Source organism: Cetorhinus maximus, chromosome 20 (genome assembly GCF_964194155.1).
Source record: "Cetorhinus maximus chromosome 20, sCetMax3.hap1.1, whole genome shotgun sequence".
NCBI lineage: Eukaryota > Metazoa > Chordata > Chondrichthyes > Lamniformes > Cetorhinidae > Cetorhinus > Cetorhinus maximus.
The window spans coordinates 20,487,300-20,501,509 of NC_135898.1; the positions used below are offsets into that span (position 1 = coordinate 20,487,300).

The 14,210-nt window shown below is 45.1% G+C and overlaps 2 protein-coding genes across 5 annotated transcripts in view; both read left to right on the forward strand.

Moving 5' to 3' along the window:
- Positions 1-14,210, forward strand: part of ikbkb (inhibitor of nuclear factor kappa B kinase subunit beta) — a 505,718-nt gene that overhangs the window by 161,037 nt on the left and 330,471 nt on the right. The gene's annotated exons all lie outside the window — the stretch shown is intronic.
- The window catches only part of LOC144694917 (actin filament-associated protein 1-like), a 204,609-nt gene that overhangs the window by 6,725 nt on the left and 183,674 nt on the right, over positions 1-14,210 (forward strand). The window lies entirely within an intron of this gene.

Below are 14,210 nucleotides of genomic sequence, written 5' to 3' on the forward strand. Positions count from 1 at the left end.
AGGCCTATGCTACTCATTTTCTCCTCTTAGGACAGCCCTCAATTTTGTGAACCTTCAATGCACCCTCCACAAGGCAAGGATATCCTTCCTTGGGCAAAGAGACCAAAAACTGTACACACTACTCCAGGCGTGGTCTCACCAAAACCCTATACAATTACAACATGATTTTCTTACTCTTATACCCCAAACTCCTTGCAATAATGACTAGCACACCATTTGCCTTCCTAACTGCTTGTTGTACCTGCATGTTAACTTTCTGTGGATTCATGTACAAGAACACCCAAATCCCTCAGACATGATGGGCCAAGTGGCCTCTTTCTGTGCTGTAAGCATTCTATGATGCCGCGTTCGCTAGTCTCTCACTTTTAAAAGAATATTCTACCTTTCTTCCTACCAAAGTGAATAATTTCACATTTCCTCACAACATATTTTACCTGCCATCTTCTTTTTCACTCATCTAACCTGTTGATATCCCTTTGCAGTGTCCTCACAGCTTTCTTTCTCACCTAACTTTGTATTGTCAGCAAACTTGGGTACTTGGCCCCCTCATCTAAGTAATTGATCTAGATTGTAAATAGTTGAGATCCCAAGATTGATCCTTGTGGTACCTCAGTAGTTACAGCCTGCCCTCTCAAAAATAATGCATTTATTTTTACTCTTTGTTTCCTTTCCTTTAACCAATTCTCAAACTCTGTTCATATTTTACTCCCAATCCCATGAGCGCTAACAACATCTCGTATGGCACCTTATTGAATGTCTTCTGAAAATCCAAATATACTACATCCACCAGTTCCTCTTTAACCACCCTCAAAGTTACATTCTCAAAAAGCGTGAGATTTGTCAAACACGATTTTCCTTTCATAAAACTCTGCCCAATTATATTATGATTTTCTAAGTACCCTGATACTCTTATATTCTATTTTCTCACTTTTAATCAAATTCTTGGTCACCCCTTTTGAATCTCTGATTTTTGAAATGCTCCCAATCCTCAAGATCAGCACCCTTTTTGTAAACATTATCAGCCTCTTCGTTTAGTCCAATACTACCCCTACATGCTCTAGTTAGCCATAGTTGGATCACATTTCCCATGGAGTTTTTAATCAAGGGAATTTGTTGAGAATTTTAAATTACTTCCTTAAATGTTCACTGTTGCTCATCTACAGTCATATATTTTAATCTAATTTCCCAATATACCTTAGCCAAATGGCCCCTCATATCCATGGAAACTTTGTTTCAGACTTAAACACATCACTAAACTGAATATGAAATTCTATCATATTATGATCATTCTTCCCCAGAGGATCTTTTACCATAAGATTACGAATTAACCCCACGTCATTACAGAGTATTAGAGCTAAAATAACCTGTTCCCTAGTTGGTCCCTTGAAATATTGTTCTCGTAAACTGTCTCAAAAGCATTCTGTGAACTCATCTCCAAACTGCTTTCCCCAATTTGGTTTTCTCAGTATATATGAAGATTAATCTTCCCACAAAATTATTGTATTATCCTTGTAACAAGCTCCTCTTATTCATTGATATGATGTAGGATGATTAGTGAGTTTGTAGTTTGTGTGTTGGAAGGTCTGGGTGATACTGGGTGGGGAGCAGTGCTCCTTTGGGCTTGGTGGTCAGACTTGTTTGAACCATGGTTTGCTCACTCCAAGCTCTCTCTTTCAACCAACTCTGCCAGATGGGAGCATTGGTTTGCAATCAGGCTGTGACTTCTCTTCCATTTGTGCTAACAAATGTTGGTGCTTCCTCGTCTGATAAATGGAGCTTACCCCATCAACAGGAGCACACTGATTGACTTGCACTTCCTCCAGTGCAGTTTGAGGTTGGCTGGTGAGGGGTTGACATTGGTAAGAAGAATGAGGAAAGATAATATAAAATAAAAAATACAATTCTAAAGGAGGTGTCAGAGCAATGGGACCAGGGGATGCTTGTGCACAGTTTGTTCTAGGTGGTGGGGCAGGTTGAGAACATGGTTAAAAAGGCATCCAGGATCCTTGGCTTTATAAATTGAGGCATAAAGTGCAAAAACAAGGAAGTTATGGTGAACCGTTATATAACACTGGTTCAGCCTCAGTGGAGTATTGTGTTCAATTCTGGGCACCACACTTTAGGGAGGATATGAAGGCATTAGAGAGGCTGCAGAAAATATTTATGAGAATGATTCCAGGGATGAGAAACTTCAGTTACATGAATAGATTGGAGAAGTTGGGACTGTTCTCCTTGGAGAAGAGAAGGTTGAGAGGAGATTTGATAGAAGTGTTCAAAATCATGAGGGGTCTGGACAGAGCAAATAGGGAAGAACTGTGCCCATTGGCAGAAGGGTCGAGAACTAGAGATTTAAAGTAATTGGCAAAACATCCAGAGGCAACATGAGGAAAACCATTTCACACAGCAGGTGGTTAGGATCTGGAATGCACTGCCTGAGAGTAGAGAGGAGGCAGATTCAATCTTGGCTTTCAAAAGGGAATTGGATCATTATCGGAAGAGAAAAAAAATCCAGCGCCACGGGGAGATGGTGGGGGAATGGGCCTAACTGAATAGCTCTTACAGAGAGCCAGCACAGACATGACAGGCTGAATGATCTGCTTTTGTGCTGTAATCATTCTAGAATTCTATTCTATGATTTGTTCTGATGATGTCTCACCAAACCTGTGGCTCTATGCCGGTAGGAGTCAGGAATCTCTGCACTCTAGGACTGATAGGTTGTCTTTCTAGTGATTAATGGCCCTCATTTCCTTAGAGTTCAAGTGGATGTTTCACAGTCTGACCTCTCTGTCCAAGCAGTGTACTGCCCAGAGAAATGGGGAGCGACAGACAGAGGCATGGGGCTAGGGCTCGTGCCACAAGGGGAAGGTTAACGAACGAGATTCACTAACTTGATTTCCTGTTTCTCTGTCCTGTTGGAACAGAATACATGTCACTTCTGTTGCATGCCCAATTATTGAATGCAGAGATGGTCGAACAAGGAAAGCATCAAAGGATGTGTGAGATAAGAAGCACGCAAAATGTCTAGGGTGACATTAACAACATCAGTTCCTGTAGATGTTCTAAGCACAAGTTTTGTCTCCAAGTGCCCTTGGGATCTCCAGAATGAGTCAGGAGTCTTCCAAACATTATACAAAAGTGAAGAGTTCATGTCCCAAGCTTGGAAGAGTTCAGTGTTTGGTTGTGATGGATGAGGAATGAATGTTTGGTGCTGGGAATCTGAAATAAAGACAGGAAGTGCTGAAAATACTCAGCAGGACCTGCAGCATCTGTGGAGGGAGAAAGGGAGTCAGTGCTTTAGGGTGATGACCTTGTATCAGAACTGGAAAAAAGTTAGTGATGTAGCAGGTTTTAAGCAAGCAGAGAGGCAGGGAAAGTGGGGAGGACAGGAAAGAACAAAAGGGAAGGTCTGTGACAGGATGGAAGACAGGAGGGATGAATACATTTTCCACCTTGCTCTCACACTGACATCTCTATCCTCGGCCTGCTGCAGTGTTCCAATGAAGCTCAAAGAAAGCTTGAGGAACAACAGCTCACCTTTCGATGAGGCACATTGCAGCCTTCCAGACTCAATATTGAGTTCAATGATTTCAGAGTAATCTCTGCCCCTATTTTATTGCCTTTTCTTTGCATGTTTCAGTCTTACCCTCGTTTTTCTCTTGTTTTTGCTCTTGGATGGCAGCTGTTCATCATTCTGCCATTTACACCTGCTCTAAGCACATCTTGTGTTTCTTTATTTCTTTTCTTGCCTATTAACACTTCCATCAGCCTTCCATTTCACTTGCTCAAAACCTATTACACCTCTAACTATTCACGGTTCAGATGAAAGGTCATTGACCTGAAAGGTTAACTCAGTTTAACTCTCCATAGATGCTGCCAGACCTGCTGAGTATTTCCAGCATTTTCTGTCTTTATGTTAGAGATTAACACAGGTTCAGATCTAACTGGCTTTCAGGTTTGGGTTGAGTTTCTGCATTGCCTTGCCCACTTCAACCCATCGCTTCAAGAGAGTGGGGAAAATGGGAATAATCAGCTCAACTCATTGCTAGTTAATGATCCTGCCCAAAACCTGGCTGGCAGCCATGGTGTGAGTAACATAGCCTCACTCAGGATCAAAGCAGCATGTTGGCATTGAGCTTCAGTTGGGAGGCAAAGGTAGCAGAACAAGGAGGAGATAGGAAAAATTGAAGAGAGGCAAAAGGAGGGTCTGCAATAAATCATTTGTCTCTCTGATGCCCCACCCCCAACGCACTGCCCAGTTGAGTGTCACATCTGAAAAGATCTTAATCTAGGAATGTACATCATAATTGTGCAGCAGCAATCGGAAATGTTCTCCACTCTCCCATTCCCCAGAGAGCAGCTGAGTGTTGTTTGTTGATGGGGTAGGCAGGGCAATCTGATCTGATTGCAATCTCTGGAATGGTAAGTTATGGCCCAGAGCTGGAAACTGAGAATAATGTATTCCTTTTAACACTGCGATGACCCAGAACAATTCACTGATTTTTTTTCAAGTCCTTCCACCCCTCTTCTCTTGAAAAGTAGTGGCCCCATTACAGGTACTGACTGCTAGCAGGGAGGTGAGCCTGGACATCGAGAGGCTACCCCACCCCCCAGAGCTATGGATGACCCGGTGAAGCAGCCATTAGGAGTTAGGAGTGTGGCCCGCACTCCTTCGGTACGACTGGCTCTCTGATTTCTCACAATTAGATAAAATGATGGTTCATGAGGTCAGAACATATACCACACATTACAACATAGCAACAGACAGAGTATTCCCCTGCAATAGTAAAGGCGTATCCTTTTAAGGCCACAAATTCTAAATGCTGTTAAGTAACCATGGGATGAGGGCAATCAGTGTTGAATTGCTCTTCAGCCAGCCGATCTGATTCTAGGAGAAATGGCCTGCCTTTCTCCTTTTGAACTGATTAGTCAGGTCAGTTTGAGGTTACAGATACTTGTGAGTCGGTAAAATGTCATTGTTTCTTTATCCTTTTAGTGAATGAGGGGACAGAAATTTGCGTGTGTCGCCTGTAACATGAGGGAGCTGGACATGGCTTTCACATTATTCAGTTTCTCTCTAATGTTCAAATGCCGGTGTGAAGTTTCTCCTACCCCATTGCCTCAGGTTGAGCTGTGCAAATTAGAATTTGCTTAGAGGTCACGATGCCAGTTTATGGTTTAGGTGGTAAACTGGGGCTTGTCTCAGTGCTGTATCAAACCAGAGGCCACTGTGTGATTGGACCATGTAGACAGTCTTACGTTTCAAAGTCATTTGACGTACTGAAGATTAATCCTAATAAAGATGGTTTTTATGGCTTTGAATAGCCCAACTTAAAGGTACATTTTAACTTTTCTTCCAAACAATCAGCTGAATGGCACATCTTGAGAATATCGTATGAAACTATTGACCCTGCCGACATTACCACCTGTACCTTCTGGCCCCGTCTCCCTGCTAACATTATCTGCTTACATTTGCAGCTACTGGCCAGGTCTCCCTTTATCTACATCACCTGCCCGCTTACAACACCCACCTCTACCTGAATCATAGCGCGGCCTCTTTCTGTGCCGCAAGCATTCAGGCCTGTTGTGTCCCGTGCCTGCTCTCTGCAAGTGCAATTTAGCGAGCCCCACTCCCCCAGCCTTTCCCTGTAGCACTGCAGCTTTTCCCCTTCCATACACTAATCCAACTCCATCTGAAAGCCAGATTAAATCTGCCCCCACCCCCGTCCAGACATTGGAAGACCATTTCAATTGAAAAGACCAGACACATTGAGACCATAATCAGCTGCTGCATAAAAAATAAAAAAAATGTTCTTCCTCAGGTCACCTTAGGTTCTTTTGCCAATCCCCTTAAATCGGTGTGCTCTGGTTCTTGACCTTTCCACCAATGGGAACAGTTTCTCCCTATATACTCTGTCCAGGGCCCTCATTATTTTGAACACCGCTGTCAAATCTCAACTAAGTCTTCTCTTGTCTAAGGAGATTCTCTTAGAACAACCCCAGCTTCTCCAATCTATTCACATAACTTTAGTCCCTCATCCCTGGAACCATTCTCATCATTTTTTCTGCACCCTCTCTAAAGCCTTCACATCCTTCCTAAAGTGCAGTGCCCAGAATTACACAATACTCCAGTTATGGCCAAGCCAGTGTTTTATAAAGGTTCATCATGACCTCCTTGCTTTTGAAGTCTTTGCCTCTCTTTATAAAGTCCAGGGCTTTGTCTGATTTAAAAAAAACATTGCTGTGTTTGAGTCTGTACCCCAGTGAGTGTCAGTGCTTGTGTAATCTATTCCTCAGCAAGATTCAGTGCGTGTGGAACCTGTACCCCATTGAGTCAGTATCTGTGGACCCGTACCCCAATGAAACTCAGTGCCTGTGGGACCTGTACCCTAGTGAGGGGACCTGTACCCTAGTAAGGGTCACTGTGTGTGGGTCCCGTACCCCATGACAGACAGTGTCTGTGGGGCCCATACCTCAGTGAAAGTCAGTATCTGTGGACCCGTACCCCAGTGAGACTCAGTGCCTGTGGGACCTGTACCCGAGTAAATCAGTGCCTGTGGGACCTGTACCCGAGTGAGACTCAGTACCTGTGGGACCTGTACCCTAGTGAGACTCAGTGCCTGTGGGAGCTATACCCTAGTGAGAATCAGTACCTGTGGGACCTGTACCCTGTTGAGCCTCAGTGCCTGTGGGACCTGTACCCTAGTGAGCCTCAGTGCCTGTGGGACCTGTACCCAATGAGCCTCGGTGCCTGTGGGACCTGTACCCTAGTGAGAATCAGTGCCTGTGGGACCTGTACCCTAGTGAGAGTCAGTGTCTGTAGACCCATACCTCAGTGAAAGTCAGTGCATTTGGAACTTGTACCCCTAGTCAGAGCCCGTGGCTTAACGAGAAATGGGGGTGGGTGTTGGGTGGTGAGGGGCAGTTTACAATGAAGTAGGTATAGGACTGAAAAATGTTGAAGGTTGTTCTTTTCGAGCTGAATTTCCATCCCTGGTTGTCCTACAAACAAAAATTAGAAAAAGACAGGAATTATTTCCAAATCCAATGACACAGCCTCTTCAATCTGACAAACGCACATTGCAAATGGTTCTGTCACTCTCCATTTAAGGCCAAGACTGACTGGGACTTTTTGGAAGTTTGTTTATGCGACTCTTAATTCCTCAACTGTGCTGTCATTATCGACTCCCAGAGCCAAGAAGACTTTCAAAAAAAGTAAATGGTTTGAATGCCAAGTCAAGGATCCACAGAGAGAGAGAAACAAAACCAAATGTGTTTTCCAAATGTATATGTTGAAGATTGAGGAAGCGGTTGAAATATAGTTTCAGGCTTTTGCAGCTTCTAATCTCATTTGATCTTGTCCCATGGGATTGCGCTCTCATGAATCACAGATCCAGTTTGATAAGATTGCTGTCATTATCAGAGCTTTCGAGCAATCAAACCCTTTCCCAATTACTCCGCTTCCTGAACCATATTTAATAATTGACAGGATACCAGGAAATACAATTTGTAAACAGTGGTTCAGAAGCTGAGATCATTGAGAAGCAGCAATGGTGGGGGTAGGGGGTAGGGGGTAGGGGGTGAGGGTGGGGTGGGGTGGGGTGGGGGTTGGGAAGAGCATCAGTTGCCAGCTATGGCTCAGAAGGTAGCACTTGTGCCTCTGAATCAGGAGATTGTGGTTCAAGTCCCACACCAGAACCTCAAGTGCACATTCCAGGTTGACCCTGCAGTGTGGTATTGAGGGAGTGCTACACTCTCCGTGGTGCTGTCTTTCAGTTGAGGCATTAAACTGAAACCCCCATCTGCCCTCTTGGGTGGGTGTCAAAGATCCCACAGCACTGTTTGAAGAGCAGAGGACTGCTATCCTGCCCAATATTTATCCCTCCACCAACAACACTTCCAAACACTGATGCCCCTCAGTTTTGATGAATACAAATACATTGAAATGACGCCCAGATGTGGGCAAGAACTGTTTCTGGGTGCTGGCACCAACAGTTCATTCCCTGAGGCAAGTCCTGTGATACTGGAGTGGGATCCGATCCAGCTGCTAAATGTTTCCAGGAGCCAGTTTCTTGCTTTCCTACGTTCACTGGGCAAAGAAATTCCAGATCTTGTGATTTTAGTATTGGAAAATAACTTTCTCTACTTAAAATGAGGACCCAGTCTTGAGCAGATTGCTTTTCACCAACGTGATATCCTTGTAACAAGTGATGAATAATTATTGCCTTTCAGCAAACCCCAGAGGTCCCCCCCATTCTATACTCTCCCTCCTTTCTTATTCCCCACTTTCTCCCCCACCCTCTCTTCCCCCTCTCCATCCTCCCCTCCCCACCTGCCCTTTGAAGGGCAGTGGAAGCCTGCAGAGTTCAAATTCACTTTTTAAAAACTCCATTTACATTTCTCTGGCTTTCAGACTGTAGTCCATTGCTTGAGCGGGTTGCTGTTTTAAGATCGAAATGCTCTGGCGCCCCTGGTCACTCAGGTCCAGTGTGCGCTGGCACAGGGACTGTTGTTGCCAGACTGGCTGAGTCCAGGAAACCCGGGAACTTCCCTGGCCTTTGCCAACTGGGGAAGTCAAACAAATTTCATTCATGAAAACAGTTCAATAAAGGTAAAGGACTTAACTGCTGGACCTTGCAAAAGCAGGGAATTCACAATAAGGGGGCTATGATTCATATCCAAATTATTGACTGACATGATAACTTACCAGAGATGAAGCTGCTGATGTGATTCTTGGTTTAGTTGCTTCAATAAAAGGATTTTTATGAGTTCTGGGGGTAGGTTGTCACAAGAACTGTTGACTCCCTAATACAATACCAGAATCAACAACCCCATCTGTTCCTGCTGAATACTCACATTTCATGTCAATCTCGACACTAATGTTGGACGTGGCTACACCAACTCGGCTGGATATGCTATCCAGCAGCGCAGGTGATTCTGACTTTCGAGACTTCCAGCTCCTCTGCAAACAAAGCCCTTCATGGACAAAATAATTACTCCATTGCCCAGCGCAGTCCCACATTTTCTTGGGCAAAGGATGAAATGGGGGGAGAAGGACCTAAATGTTGGCTTTAATTTTCTGGGTGAGGACAGTTGATGCTCGATAGGCAGACTGAAACAAGACTATTCAGAGACTACTTCACCCAATGAACATGTCTGACGCTCTCATATGTCCCAGCTTTAGATCCCGCTCAGGTGACATGCAAATGGAAGAGACTGCAGTGCGGAGTTGCTAATAGTCCTGTTCCCTGGTTTGACTTATGCATAATCCGTTGTTACTCTCATGCTTCTTTCCAGGCAGTCCAGGAGAGGCAAATAATGTAGACAAGACAGTAGCAAGAGGATTGTAGAGAATTGTAGAAGGAGGCCATTCATCCCATTGTGGCTGTACTGGCATATACTCTCATTAAAGTTATCTAGTCTGATCTCTTTTCCTATGTTTGATCTTTCTCCCCATGTTTCTCCAATACTCTCTGAGCTGTGGCCCCAGCAGCTGCCAGTTAGGTGCTCACTCACGTTTGTGCATTTCACAAGAACAGAAAATGATGTTAACTGGACAACAGGCTGCTCAGTCTCTAAAGGGAAAACAGAGACATTAGGGCACAGAAGGAGGCCACTTGGACCATCGACTTCTTGCCAGCCCTCTGCACAGCAATCCAATCTGTCCCATTCATCTGCTGCATCCCACTCCTTCCCTCAATTGCCCATCCAATTTCCTTTTGAAATCATTCATCAAGTCCGCTTCAACCACCCTGAAACATACAGGTGCTGCAAGCAATTGGGAAGGCAAATGGCATGTTGTACTTTATTGCAAGGGGGTTGGAGTACAAGGCTAAAGAAATCTTGCTACGGGGTTTTGGTGAGACTGTACCTGGAACACTGTGTGCAGTTTTGGTCTCTATATTTAAGAAAGGATGTAGTTGCATTGGAGGTGGTAGAGCGAAGGTTCACTAAATTGGTCCCTGGGATGAGGGGGTTGTCCTATGATGAGAGGCTGGGTAAATTGGGCTTATATTCTCGGCAGTTTAGAAGAATGAGAGGTGGTCTCATTGAAACATGCAAGATTCTGAAGGGGCTTGACAGGGTAGGCACTGACAAATTGTTTCCACTGGTCAGGGAATTGAAAACACAGGGGCTCAGTCTCAGGTTAAGGAGCCGATCATTTAGGGCTGAGATGAAGAGAAATTTCTTCACTCAGAGGGTTGTGAATCTTTGGAATTCTCTATCCCAGAGGGTTGTGGGTGCTCCATCGTTGAATATATTTAAGGCTGGGATAGACAGATTTCTGATCTCTCAGGGAATTAAGGGATATAGGGAGTGGGTGGGAAAATGGAATTGAAGCCCAAGATCAGCCATGATGGTGTTGAATGGCAGAGGGGGCTCGATGGGCTGTGTGGTCTACTCCTGCTCCTACTTCTTGTTTCTCACCCCTCATGGTGAGACACCTCCCAGGGCCTTGCTGAACACTGCATCTGGTTACTGAACATGGGGGGGGTGTGCATTAATAGTTTAATGTGGATTGTGAGAAAGAAGCTCTGTACAAACAGTAACCGAAGCTTTTTCTGACAGCAAAGGACCTCTTGGTTTGAAATCTATATTTAGTTCAACTTTGACAGTGCGATGATTCAGTAACTGCAACCAGCTGGGCCGAGGGTTCCTTATTTATCCCCTTTGTCAGCTACAGAAGGATTTAACATTATATTTGAAAAGATGTTAGTTTTCATTGTTTAGTCTAAAGGCCAGTCTTTGGCTTTCTGTGTATTCTGTGTTTGTCTTCTCATCATCCAGTGTTATTACCAGTAAACGCTGTCCTGTGCAACACATTGATGCACGAGTATTCCAAAAGCTCAACTGGTCAAGACGTGGGTAACAGAGACAAAGAGCAGCACAGTTCCAGGTTCATTCCCAGTCCCATTGTGCAGTTCAGGGTAGTGAGGGGTGTGCAGCATCAGGCTACAGAGATCCCCCACTCCCAACCCCTGATCCACTGGCCCTTGGTGGCAGCCTGGGAGTGGCCACTGAGTGGACAAGACAGCTGACCCCCCCCCCCCCCCCCCCCCCACCCACCCCCACCCAGCAAATGAATCTCTTGCTAGCGTTCATTATCTGGGCTAACATGTGGGAGCTTGGGTGTCATGAGGGAATGAGCAGCACTCTATACAAACATCTCAATAAAAACTAGCCAGAGCGAATTTTGAACTCCGAGCACATCTCGGCTGTTAGTCCAAAAAGAAAATGCCGACCAGACGGCAGGCAATTATAAATATGCGGAGTTGACTCACAATTAGGGAAGAAAATGAGAGATTTACAGATGGGTGCCCTGTGTCCTGAGGTTTAGAGAAGGGAGAAAATGGCAAAAAGAAACAGGCTCAAATGAGGAATTGGTAAAACTGTACCAATGGTCAGTGGGCAAGTATCGCCTGGCCGCACTGAGGCACCAAGATCAGAGAGGGTGCTGGCCTCTGCCCAGTTAGCTACTGCTCCAATTACACTGAGCAGCACTGGGCTACAGAGAGCAAAGGTCAGTCTGGGCCTAGCTGAGCATTGTCCAGTGACTCCCATTAGAAAGATCAGGGTCAGGGTCACACTGGCTGCAGTGCACGCCGTGGTCGAGTTTGGCATACAGCTAGGAAGGTACCAGGGGCCCACTAACATCTGGCAAGGAAATCTTACCTCAGTGCCTTTGGGGAACAGAATGAGGGAATAATAAGGTTTACAGATGCTTTGTGACAGGAATCCTGAAATGTGCAAGTGATTATAGATGGTCTGGTGAAGACGGTTAATGTACTTGATTCTCTCTCGACTTTTTTTTGCAAGTATGGAAGTTGTGAAATGTAGCACTGGCGGAGTTATGAAAACACGGGCTGAAATGAGTGCCATAACTTAGCTGGAACTTTCTTTTGTCCACAAGCCAGTTAAGTATGGGGGAAATCATTGAACTTGGAGTTTTAAAAATATGTGGATAATATGGACAAGGTAGGTTGGGAGGCAAGTAAACAGCAAGTGTCCTATTAGCTGTGTGGGCTTCTCAAATATTTCAAATGAAAAATGTCAAATATTCCTTCTGCTGGTCATTAAAATGGATTAGCTGTGTTTGAGAGAACAACATAGCACACTTTAAATTCAAGAAAGGCCCATTACAAAGACTGGAGTAAAGTCACTCGTCCAGCCCTAACCCTCTCAGACTGATGAGAGCTTTCTGCTTAGGTATATTCCTCTCCCCTAAGCCCACTCTGCACGCCTGAGAAGCTGTGATGTTTGAAGCCTGATGTGTAAAAGGAGAGACTTGCCTTTATATAGCTCCTTCCACAATTGCACTCCATCCCAAAGTGCTTTACAGCCAATTAAGTCCTTTTGAAGCACTTGTATCAATTCCCACTCACCTATCACTCCTGTGCTCACTAACCTACATTGGTTCTTAGTACCAGCAATGCCTCCACAGCCTCATCCCACGCCCCCCATCCCCTTCCCCACCCCAACCACTATCTCTGTAATCTCCTCCAGCCCTACAACCCTCCGAGATCTCTGCACTCCTCCAATTCTGGCCTCTTGAAGCTCCCAGATTTTAATCACCATTCAGGCTCTAAGCTCTGGAATTCCCTCTCTAAACCTCTCTGCCTCTCTCCTCTTTTAAAGAGGCTCTACTCCTTAAAATCTACTGCTTTGATTTGTAGGCACTTGTGCAAATATTTCCTTATGCGGCACAGTAGCAAATTCTGTTCGATAATGCTCCTGTGAAGTGCCTTTGGACATTTTAACTATCTTAAAGGTGCTATATAAATGCAAGTTGTTGTTGTTGAAATGAAGTCAGATGCTGCCAGACTTGCTGAGTTTTTCCAGGTAATTCTGTTTTTGTTTTCACTAGTGTGTCGGGCATGTACACAGTGTGTCATACTGTAATGCCTTGCGACAGCTAAGTTGAGAGTGCTGTATGTACAGGTCAGTGACTCAGAATTAGTTGCTGCTTTGAGGAACATTAGCACTGCTGTTACTCGACTGCTAAATGAGACTTTGTCCTACTTGTTGCTGTTTCCTTGCTCTAACTTGGCGACCTGTCGCTCAACTGTCACCCGAGTTGAAATTCCTCTTCTATGATGCTGTAGGGAGGGCCTGTTTATCTCTGTGGGATGATGAGATAGTCCGGTTCACCCTGGGCTGTTGTAGGCGATTGATCGCGCCACACTTTTGTTCCCTCGGTCTTATTTTCGCTCATTTTCTCTCTTTCATTTCCTCTTTCATTCTCTACTCCCCGCCCCCCCCAACTCTTTCCTTCCCCTGTCTTTTATTAACCCTCTTGGCAATGTTTGGGTATCCATGAGAAGTGGTACAATAGTGAGCGAGTGAAACTAATTGGATGGCTCTGCCCACAGAGCCAGCAACAGGCACGATGGGCCAAATGGCCTCTTGCTGGGCTGTAAGGTTCTGTCGCGCATGTCGAAGGGCGTCAGTCAGCTTTGTGGGACTGATGGAGTAGCGGAGGGGTTTATTTCACCCCTTTTTCTGCTCTTCTGGAAATATTGAAGCGGAGCGATGCTCCTAATGCAAACAAGCGCAACGATGTGAAGGCTCACCATCAAGCATGGCGGAGAGAGCAGGGAGAGGTTAAAAACTGGAGGAAGCATCAATTCAGCATGGGGTCAGGTTATTCTGTGACACAGCTACCTCCACAACCCGCAGATTCCTTTTCTTAGCCCCCCCCGCACCCCCTCCCTCCCCAACCACCACTTCACATGGAGATGCAGAAATGATTGTGAGTTCACAATGAGATTCTTTGTGACGGGCGCCCGAGATACTCTGGTGTTTATAAACTGCTTCATTCAGCCGCAGTCCAAGTTGTGAACTTTGCTTTCATGGGGGCACAGACAGTAAAGGCCATTCATTCCCCTCACACAGTCACTTGTTCACTCAACTGCATGAATGAGACAAGATTCGCACTGTGGAGCCCCACAATGTAAAGAGCCTTTAATGTAGATCAGAGACAGTGCTCTCGATGGAGCTTGTGTAGCCAATGGAAATCGAATTGCACCACAACAAAAACGATGATTTTTTTTCCCCTGCTTTTTTTTCTCTCTCCTGATCTCCAAGTGCCACAAACTCTCCATTGGATCACCTGTTCCCAGATATCCAGGACAGCCCTCAACGACAACTTTCATTTACATAGCGCCTTCAACATAGCCAAACATCCCAAAGCGTTTTGCTGGAGAGCTGTCAGT